This window comes from Terrapene carolina, unplaced genomic scaffold (assembly GCF_002925995.2).
Source record: "Terrapene carolina triunguis isolate 2854851 unplaced genomic scaffold, T_m_triunguis-2.0 Scaffold66, whole genome shotgun sequence".
NCBI lineage: Eukaryota > Metazoa > Chordata > Testudines > Emydidae > Terrapene > Terrapene triunguis.
This window is the reverse complement of record NW_020664417.1, coordinates 38,120,009-38,131,716: the sequence shown is the minus strand read 5'-3', so window position 1 is coordinate 38,131,716 and position 11,708 is coordinate 38,120,009.

Here is an 11,708-nt window from a genome sequence, read left to right as displayed (position 1 = left end):
AATTAAGAAAAACCATCCCAGAATATGTTGGGGAGTGGGAGATTCCTTCCTGATCCCTGCAAGTGGTCAATTCAAAACCCTGAAGTTTGAGCTTTAGGAACATAAGAGATAAACTGGAAGTGAGCCCCAGGGCTGCTGAGCCCTGCTCCCTACTTTCACAAGCAACCCCATCATACAGTCAACCCCAGCTTGTAGCAGACATTATTATTCTAGGTGCATGACCTTGCACTTCATACTATTTAATTTCATACCATTTCTGTCACTCCAGTCTTCAAGATCATTCAGATCTTCCTGTATAATATTCTAATCTTCCTCTGTATTGAGAATGCCTCCCAACTTTGTATCACCTGCAAATTTTGTTAGCACACTCCTACTTTTTGCACTCAGGTCATTTAATAAAAATATTGACTAAGATTGGTCCCAAGACCAATCCTTGAGGAACTCCACTAGTAACCTCCCTCCAGTCCGATAATTCGCCTTTCAGTACAACCTTTCACCTTCTTCCATTAAGCCACCTTTCTTATCCAATTTACAGTTAGTACCATATCAAATGCTCTACTGAATATATTAGATTTACTACACTTTGTATACTAAAAAAATAAAATCAGGTATTTTGTCAAAGAAGGAAACCAGGTTAGTCTGCCACGATCTACCTTTGGTAACACCACATTGCATCCATCCATTCTAATGTTCCTCTACATGAATTTAATTATTCTTTCCTTCACAAATTGGTTCTAAAGCCTTCTATGCTACTGAGGTTAAACTAACAGGAGTAATTGCCATTATCACTGTTTTTCCATTTCTTAAGTACAAGGATAATGTTAGCTTTTCTCCAGTCATATGGTACTACCCCCAAATAGATATTTTTATTAAAAATCCTTGCTACCAGATTAGCAATCTCATGTACCAGTTCTTTCAGTGTTCTTGGATGGAATTTATCTTGTCCCCCATAATTTGAGTGGATTAAGATCTTAAAATTTTTCTTCCATCTCAGATGTTATTTCCATTTCTAGTCACTCATTTCCATCAGTTGCACTATCTGCATGCACCTGTTCCATATTATCATCCTTAGTGAAAACTGAGGCAAAGCATTTAGTTTTGGGGCATATTTAGATTATCATTAATCTTCTTCTCATCCACACTGAATAGGAGCCCAACCTCATCTGTCCTTATTCTCTTTTTATTTATATAATCAAAAAACCTTTTGTTATTTCCTTGGCAAGAACTAATTCAACTTGACCTATGGGAATAAAGTCAGAATTGCTAAATTTTCTAATCTCCACAATGTAGTTTTCTTTGCTAATCAACCCCCTTTGCCATTTCCTATATGCTCTCTTTACTTCCCAATAACCTTTTTGAAGCGGTTAGTCATCTGCTGGCTCTGGAACTTTCCCTAGAAGTTTCCCTCCTTGCTTGGGTTGCAAATTTCAGACACTTTTTGTGTAGTTAATTTGAAGAAATTCCAAGCCTCATCCACACAGAGTCCTTGAGCTCTACAGACCAGTTGATTTCTTTAACTGATTCCCTTGATTTCCCAAAGTCTGCCATTTTAAAATAAAAAACAATGGTTGATGACCTAGTTTTAATTATCATTCCATTGAATTTAAACTGAATCAGCTTGTGATCACTCAATCTAAAGTTACTCCCTACAACCAGCTCTTCTATGATGTCATCACTACTTACCCAAACCAAGTCTAAAATTGCATCACCTCTTGTTGGGTCTCTGACAATTTGATGAAGAAAACTGTCATCTATCACATCCTGGAATAACTAGGCCCCAGCAATATTAGTAGCATTAATTCTCCAATCTATATCTGGGAAGTTAACCTCTCCACTATGACACAATTCCCAATAGTATTTATCTCTCTGATAATATCAAAGAGATCTCTATCATATCCAAGTCCATCCTGGGGGCTCTATAATGGGATGACACACACCTCTTGTGAGTGCCCCCTGGTAAAGTGAATGTGCCTTCATTCTCTCAGGTTGTGTTTAACTCCTGTTGGTAGTTTCTCAGGTGGGTTTTAAGGGACTCAGCCTTCCAGCCAAGTCTCTCTCTCTCTCACACACATGCTGGGGGTGGGGGGGCTGCAGCAGGCCAATGGACCTGCACAGACGAACAGCCCATAGGAAGAGGGCTTATTGGGAGCCAATCAGGGCCCAGATTGGAGACAGCCAATCAGGGCCAGGCTCAGCCCTATAAGAAGGCTGCTCAGGGAGCAAGCAGTCAGTCTGTCCCAGACTTTCATGGGGGAAGGTCTGTCTTCAGAGCAGGAGACCAGTACCTTGGACAGAACAGTGCTGAGCAGGCTCAGGGAGAGCATAGTAGGGCTCCAGCCCAAAACCTGCCAGACTGCAGGCCTTGAGAGAAGGTGCCTAGAGGGTGCAAGGGGCCAGAGGGGAAGTGGCCCAGGGACAGTTGTACAAGGGGAGAGAAGGAGGGCAGGGAGGCTGCCACTAGAAGGTCCCTGGGTCGGGACCCAGAATAGTGGGTGGGCCTGGGTCCCCCCCCCTTCTACTGCACCTGGCCATGCAGTAGGGTAGCTGAGACAAACTGCAACTGGCCCTTGAGACAAGGGGCTAGATTTTTTGGAGGTTGTGGTTGGCCATTAAGGCCAGTGCAAGGACTGCTGAACAATGCCCCCTGGAAGGGGGTGAGGATGGACTAGGGGGCACTGTTGGAGGGCAGTGTCCTGAAGAGGATGCCACCAAACAGGGAGCAATGTGAGTCCAGACCACAACTGAGGAGCAGAGGCTGGATGGGACACCACCAGCAGAGAGCGCTTCCCATGGACTGAGCTAATTTCTAGAACAACCAGTGGGAGATGCCACGGTGGTGAGTCCCAAGCCTGTCACAATGTGAAACAGCACAGACCTCTTCTGGGATATACAGTCCACCAGGGACCTATCCCAGTATCCCTCTGTTGGTATCTCTGTAGCCCTCTTCAGGCTCAGTCTTTAAATAGTCCCAGCCATACCCCCAGGGCTTCCTCCCTGGAGACATTGTCTTCCTGCAGCCCTCCCTGGGCTCAGTCCTTACTGAATCCCAGCAGCTAGCTAGGGATCTTGCTCCCCCAGTCCCTGCCAGCAACTATATCAGTCCCAGCAGCCTCTGCTTTCCCATTCCCTGCCAGCAGCTGATCTATCCATGGTCCTGCTGCTCCTTCAGCCAGCCAGGAACACAGCACTTACTCCTCCAGCTCCAGGCAGCAACTGACTGAGTCTGGCCCTGCAGCTTCTTTTATGTGAGCCTTCTGGGCCCTGTTTGGCTACTGCCTGCAGCGTCCCTCATTGGCTGCTTCCCTGTAACCACTGTAGGCCTCTTGGAGGACTTCTCTTCCCATCCTCTCCAGGATAGGGTGTGATAGGTCCCTGAGGCTCCAGCACACTCCTAGTCCTGTCAGTCACAGGGTCTATAGCAGACCCTGATCACTATCCTAATAAAACTTTTTTTTTAATAATCCTTCCCCAAGTTGATTTTGACCCAAACAGATTCTGTTTTGTCCATACTATCATTTCATATCTCTTTACAGTTCACCACTTCATTGACATACAATGCTACCCTGCCACCTTAATCTTTATTCATACCCTTCAACACCTGTGTTCCTGTTATGAGTACTTTTCCACCATGTTTCTGTAATGTCTGGCTTGATCTGCTGACCAGTAGTTCCTGTTACTCCATTTTAGTGCCCAGACTCCTTGCATTTGCGTACCAGTATTTCAGTTGTTTCCATTAGATCTCACCCAGTTTTCTGGGTATTTGTATAGTCCTTTCACTAACTGTAACACCTTCCTGACTATTACTTGTCTCTTTCTCTGTCTCTCACTAAAAATTTAAACAATTTGAAATCCATGAAACTTTGAGTGCTAGTATGCTTTTAACAGAATTCTGAAAAACAGTTTACACAGCCACTTTGATAATACTCTTTGATAGGACTTGTAAGAATAAGTCTCACAGGATTTTCCTATCATTTCTCCACTGTCACCCTCACTATGTTGCCAAAGCTGTCTGTGTGCTAATTCAGTGAAGTATAAATTCTAATATATGTATTGTGCTAAAGCTCTTTTCTGGATGCTTGATAGATAATCTGTATCCACCAAGTGTTGTGCTGACTTGTCTTTTCTGGACATATTGGGCTATTCTATCAAAGGGATTGATGATGCGCAGACACTAATTCATTTTTGTAGTTTAGAAAGATAAAATAGTAGACACTCTTGAAAATGTTAAGTACCTCACTTTTTTGATACTCGTGTTGAGGCATTTTGGTCCTGATTTCGGATGTGCAGAGCCTGAAGACAATAGTAGATCAGCACCTCCTAACTCGGACCCAACATGTCTCAAACTGAGCACCCATAAACTAAGGTATCCATAACTTATAATAGCTTGGGCCTTAATTGTGGTAGATGGTGGGTGGCAGGAGTACTTGTATGATTAAGTGTTCACTGTGACTCAGAGACCCCTTGGTAAAGAGTCCCCTGTACTTTGCAAATAACTTTGACCTCAGACCTGACAAACTCACTACACCAAACACATTTTGCAGGCAGTGTTCCCTCTAATTTTTCCCCATGCATGTGCAGAATAAATTGTGTTATGTGCACCAATATGGAGATGTCACACATCCCCTCCATATTGGTGCACATAACAAAATTCATGTGGCGGGGGTGGGGCTGAGGGGTTCAGAGTGTGGGAGGGTGAGGCCTCCAGCTGGGGGTGCAGGCTCTGGGGTGGGGCCGGGGATGAGGGGCTCAAGGCTGGGACAGAGGGTTTGGGTGTGGGGGGGTGATGGCTGTGGGTTCTGGGGTAGGGCCAGGAATGAGGGGTTTGGGGTGCAGGCTGCCCTGGGGCTACAGCAGGGAGAGAGGACTCCCGCAGCTCTCTCTTCCTGCAGCAGCACCTGGACTGGGGGGAAAGAGGCACCTCTCCCCATCACGGCAGCTCCGGGGCTGGGGGAGAACGTCTCTCTTCTTCTCCCCGCTGCGGCAGCTCCGGGGTTGGGGCTGCAGGATAGGCGCCTCTCTTCTGGCTGTGGCAGGTCTGGGCCAGGCCTAGGTTTGGGGAGGGGTACCTCTCCCCTGGCCGTGGCAGGTTCAGGGCTGGGGGAGAGGCATCTCTCCCCGGCACAGCCCGAGCACCTGCACAGTGCTTAATAGGTTGTGTGGCTGCACAGCTTAGCTTGCAGGATATTTATCCATAAAGAGTAACATGTAAAGTTGTGATTGGGTGAACTCCCCTCATTTGCCTTGCAAAAGCTGAATTAGGCCAAGTGGCCCTAATCAGCTAATTAGGCTGCAAGTAGGGAAGATTTAGGCTGGAGGCAGCCAATTAAGGACAGGCTCACCTGTGCAGGAACAGGCAGGGCCTGTATAAAAGCAGGTAGCTAGCTGCAGAGGTGGGGGTGCCTGATAGTGGAAAAGGTTGTGGCCATCCTAATGAATGGAAGGAGTTGGAGGCTGGTAAACCCAACAAAGGGTAGAAGCCTGATACCTAGGAATAAGCCCAGGGAAACAGCAGCAAGGGGTAGGACTGCACAGGGACAGTGGCTGCTTGTTATAGGGTCACTGGGCTGGAACCCAGTGTAGAGGCTGGGTCTGGATTCCCCTATTAGCCATGGGGGAGTGGCAAAGGGTGTTGGAGATGCCAGATGAACAGCAGGTCTGGAAAGACTTTGAATTCCCTGGAAGGAGAGGACTTTAGTGACCTGGATGGCAACTGGCAAGCCAAGCCAGAGAGAGGAAGCTACAAACCTAGGAGTGAGTGAGACAAGATGGGAGAAGACACTGGAGGAAGAGTGCAAGTTGGTAGAGCTAATCCCCAGGATGACCAGCAGGAGCTGCTGCTCATGGTGAGTGCATCATGTGACAAAGGTATCTACAGAAAATCTTGACAAATTTCAAGCTCATAATCATTGTAATAGGTTAGGAATAATATGTTTATATTGAAAATATTCTTCTTGGGCTTGGAGTCAAAATTATTCACCAGGGAAAATATGCCTTGGTAGTAGCCCATTCACGCAGGAGGGAGGTGCCACCTTCCCTATTTAGCCAGTGATGTAATGCAAGGCTCAATTGTTTATCCTTGCTCAATATCAAGACTTTCCATGGAAAATTACCAGAGGCAACTGAAAACTTTAAAAACCACCTAAAGGTAAAAAGGAACACTACTACAACAACACAGGGTTTTGTGATCCTGGAATGCATAAACAGGGAAATCTCAAGTAGAGGTAGATTTATTTTAGTTTTATATTTGGCACTGGGTGACTGTTGCTGGAATACTGTGTCCATTTCTGGTGCCAACAATTCAAGAAGGATGTTAATAAACTGGAGAGGATTCAGAGAAGAACCACAAAAATGATGAAAGGATTAGAAAACATGCCTTAGTGATAGATTGAGTGCCGTGAATCTATTTAGCTTCTTAAAGAGAAGATTAAGCTGTCTTGACTACAGTCCAAGTATCTTTGTGGGGAACAAATATTTAATAATGGACTCTTCAATCTAGCAGAGAAAGATGCAACCAAGTCCAGTTGCTGGAAGTTGAAACTAGACAAATTCAGACTGGAAATAAGGAATACATTTTATGATGAGTAATTAATCAGTGGAACACTTTACTAAGGGTTGTGGTGGAATCTCCACCACTGACATCTTTTAAATTAAGATTGGATGGATTTTCTAAAAGATGATGTAGTAATTATTCTGGAGCAGTTCCATGGCCTATGTAATACAGGTTAAACCAGAATGATCACAGTGGTCCCTCTGCTCTTGGAACCTATGAATGTTTGGATCCTGGTTTTTGTGAAACTGGCCTGCTCTGCAACAGACTGAATTGAGGGGGGGAAACCTACTTTATTTGACAGGAAGCTACTTATTAATATTTTATGCTTTTTTTGCATTGTAACCAGTTGTTTCCATCACTTTATCTTATTTCTAATTAAATTTTTATCCTTTCTTCAATAAACCTACTTTTGTTTTATTGTAAGTGCTCAGAAGTGCAGTGTGGTTGACAGGAGTAGATGGTGTCAGTGGCTGGATATTACAGGGGAATGCTTCAAACAGACTCAGGGACTGGGGTGCACCTGTTAACCTGAATGGCTGGTGGTGGTAAGGAGCTGTCACCCAGCCAGGTATAGGAAAGACTCCCTTACACTGGAGACAGGTGCCCCAAGAACAGTCACATTCACCAACATGAGTAAGGATTCCATAATTGGACACTACATTGCATAAAGTATTTGTGTGTACCTTATATTGTTTCAGTGGAAAGTCCTTGGCCACAGTGGTCAGGGGAAACACTGATAGCAATAGTAGGACTCAACATTTAGGTGTTGCAATATCTAAATAGAGAGGTGCTTTGCCACCCAATGGAATCCACCATTGTGAGTTAAGCACCTAGGCTTCTAATACAAACCATGGGGAGAGTTAGGTGCCTAAAAATGAGATCTACAAAAGCCAGCTGGCTGAGTGGGGAGCTGCCTAAGCTAGCCAAGAAGGGTATGGCCTAAACCCCATCTCTCAAGGGGACTTAGGTGCCTGTCTCTGCTTGGGGTTCTCAGTCATGAACCCTTTCCTGGAGTTAGATACGCTTGTTTGCACCAGAAGCAGTGATGCTCTGCCCCCCCCCTTTAAATTTTTAGCCCAGTGGGGCTCAGACTTGCTGCTGCATTTCTGGGCTGTTTGTGTTTTGCAAAGTAGGCAATACTCTCTCTCGTTGAATCTGTTCCACTGTGTATCAATAAATAGTCATTGAGCCCCAGAAATACTGACTCTATAACCCAGTGATTTAAGGCTCTCACCTGGGAGGGGAGAGACCAAGTTTAAATCCCATTTGTACATCAGGCAGAGGGGGAAACTGAACTCGGATCACCCAGATGACTGCTCTAACCACTGAGCTAAAAGTTGTAAGAGGGTTAACTCCTCTGCCAGCCAGTTTTTGTAGGGTTAGGTACACTCTGAGGAGGGTTGCCAACCCTCCAAGATTGGCCTGGAGTCTCCAGCAATTGAAGATTAATCCTTAATTAAAGATTGTCATGTGATTAAATCTGCAGGAATATGTCCAACCAAAACTGGCAACCCTAACTCTGAGCATGCCTATTGGATTGGGACCTGCTGGCAAGATGGACAGGGGAACACCTAGCTTGAGGATCACTAACCGAAACCTAGGTGCCTAGAGGGACTTTAATTTATGTGGAAATTTAGGCATCAGCTGAGTGGGGGTTTTGAGAATCTGTGGCATCTAAATATTAGACTTCCCCATCTAAGTCTTTCAGATCTAGCCCAGTGTTCTTAAACATGGCTATTGTTAGAACAATTCAATCATAATGTCATAAGGACCAAAATATTTTTCAAGTCAGATGCAAAAATTATATTCATTTTTGCAAGGGATATATGTGCATGCAAGAGGGAAAAGAGTTGTTAATGACAGTGAGATTGGATATAGCCTAGGTGTAGATTTATTTTTTCTTAGCCATGGGAGCTTTTCCAACATTGCACATTCCACTAGAACACTGACTACAGCAGTAATGGTTATTGCTGTAATAGCTGGTGTTTACCAAGAAACCTCAGTTCAGCATCTGATAAATAGTGTCTTGCTAACCAGTCTCACATTGATTCACATAATTTCTTTCTTCTATTTCTCAGCCAGCTTTTCTTTACAAATAAGATAGATACAAGTATGACTATAAAGCAATTACACAGCTGTTGCAAAAAGCATACAAGACATGGTAGAAGAGGTGTATATTTTAAATCTAATTAATTCATATTGAAAGGTGAAATAACCTTGCAGAAATATTGATTGGATAAGAGGCAATTTTAAGGAACCGGAGGATTGATTTAGCATTTGAGGTTTAGCTTAAAATAGCTCATTGGCACATATTGTAGACTAGAACGATTTAGTAACTGCCAAGGTTTTTACAAAAGCATTACATTCTACTTATCCACTGTCTTCTATCCTTCCAAATCCCTCAGCTTCAATCCAACAGCTCTGCATAATTGCGTGAAATGTCATAGACCAAGATAAACACTACTTTTTTTAGGATAAAAATAATTAAAATCATCTCATATATAAAGAAATCTTTAAATCTTTCATGTGCTAAGGGTATTGGAAAACATGGAGAATGTTTCTTTTAATAGAATTACACTCATTTGAATGTGTACAGTGTTAATTTCCAAGTGCTCTATTTTACAGACTACTTTTTTAGGCATTCAGTAATCTATTTCTTATTTTCCGGGGGGTGGGGGTGTGTGTGATTTAGAACAGCAATGCAACTTTCGGCAACTATACTAGTTTACCCGACTAGGATTAGCCAGTGACCTCTTTATCTAGTCTTATCTAGCTATTCTCATCAGACCATTAAGGCCTAATCCTGCTTCCACTATCTTCAATGGGGCCCTTAATAATTCATCTGACATGTAATCACTGTGGTGAGACCAGGTGCCTTGGTGCTATCCACCTTTCACTCAGTTGTGCACATTCTCAGCTAAAGCATTGATTAGGGCACTCCAGCTCCTAGAGCAGGGGTCAGCAACCTTTCAGAAGTGGTGTGCTGAGTCTTCATTTATTCACTCTAATTTAAAGTTTCACGTGCCAGTAATACATCCTAATGTTTTTAGAAGGTCTCTTTCTATAATATATAACTAAACTATTGTATGTAAAGTAAATAAGGTTTTGAAAATGTTTAAGAAGCTTATTTAAAGTTAAATTAAAATGCAGAGCCCCCCGGACCAGTGGCCAGGACCCAGGCAGTGTGAGTGCCACTGAAAATCAGCTTGCGTGCTGCCTTTGGCACATGTGCCATAGGTTGCCTACCCCTGTCCTAGAGCCTGCCAGATTACATAATATGTGGACTTAAAATCTCCTAGTGCACTCTGGGGTGTAAAGTCCCAGAGTGTTTGATATTTAAAAGTTAATAAAAACAGTGGGTCTAGCCAAGAACATTAATGAGTTTTGCTTTCCTGAAATGGGGGGGGGGGAGCCACCTGTGAGTCCCATTAGGGGAGTGGCAGAGGATCTACCAGTCAGCTAGCTGGTGGACATGTCAATCCTGGATATCTCCTGAGGAAATAAATTGAAGGGATCATGCCTACTGGCCAGCCTGCATAAGCCTCAATAGGGAAGCAATCTAGCCAACAATCCCCAAAAAAGGAACTGAGGTCCTGATCCTAAAAGACAGGCACCTAGCTCCCACTGATTTCAAAGCTTAAATACTTTTGAGGATCTAGTCCAGGGTCTACTGGTCAGCAATGAAACCCCCAGCTGAAATAAGTGACTATGTGGTCACTGCCATCTCTCCTAGATGAGAACACCAGAGTTGGAGGGAGTAGCAGACTGCACTCTCCATTGTCTACTCCATCTATCAGGTAGCTAAGAACTGGAGCCTGTATTGAGAAAGGTATGTTGTGCAACGACTGGTGAGGGAATTATCAAACAGAGGGTTACAGTCACAAAGAAACTTAGGCATGGTGATGTTGAGCATTGCCCCACCTAACTTCTAGTTGCTTAGAAAATCGCTGGATTCACAAAGCCTGAGTTCAGCACATAGGCTCCCTATGCAACGAATGGGGAGAGAGACTAAGCCCACACCTCTGAGTTCAGTGCCTAAGTAGGGGCTGCAGGGAGACACCTCCTTCTGCTTGGGATTCTCCACCGCAAACCTTCTCTTGTGCTTAGATACCCGTGCCATTCTAGCAAGAAATGGCAGGGGGAGGGGAAGCTCCCTCATAACTCTCATATCTTTGGTTAGGATGCTCTGCTGAGATGTGGGAAAGTCCAGTTCAAATCCCCACCTCTATCAGACGAGGCAAAAGGTATTTGAACAGAGATCTGCCACCTCTCAGCTCGGTGCTCTAACCACTGGGCAATGTCCTATTCTGATATAGGACTGCTTCAGTGTCTTTTGTTGAAGCTGTTTCACTATAGATAAATTAAAAGAAGCCACTGGAGAAGGGGGACTGGATCCTGGAACCCCTAGATGAGTATTGTAACCACCAGGCTACAGTGTCAGTCTTTTATGTGCTCTTGCTCTCGTTTCATTATTTAGCCACAGTGGAACAGCTTCAACAGGAGAAACTGAAGCTATATGTACACTTAACACTACAGTGTCACAACTGCAATGCTGTAGCACTTGACTGTAGACACTTAAATACAGCAATGAGAGGGATTCTCCCATCACTGTAGTAAATCCACCTCACCAAGAGATGGTAGCTAGGTCAACAGAATATTTCCTCCATCGACTTAGCACTGTCCACATGGTGACTTAGGTCATCTTAACTACATCGCTCAGAGGGGTGGGCTTTTCACACTCATGAGTGATGTAGCTGGTCAATCTAATTTTCCAGTGTAGATCAGCCCTGAGCAGACCTCATCTGGGAATATTCCAGAGCCCAGTGGTGGGAGAGGGGACTATCCTGAGAGGTGGTGGATCCCTCTGCAAATCCCTTCTCCCCATCAGATGGAGGAAGGACTTGAACTGGGGGCCTCCCACATCCCAGTGGAGTACCCTAACCACTGGGCTAAAAGTTACAAGGAAGAGCCTTTGCCCTCCCTCAGCTGTTTTATGTAAACTCATCTATAACACTGCTCTGCAGCCAAAATGCTTCTGAAATAAATGTAGTCAAACTTTACTAATTCTGGGTCACTGAGAACAAAAATGATGCTTAAAATTGTTGATTGGCTCTAGTTTTCAAGATATGCTATTGGGTCAGTATATACTACCCTTGAC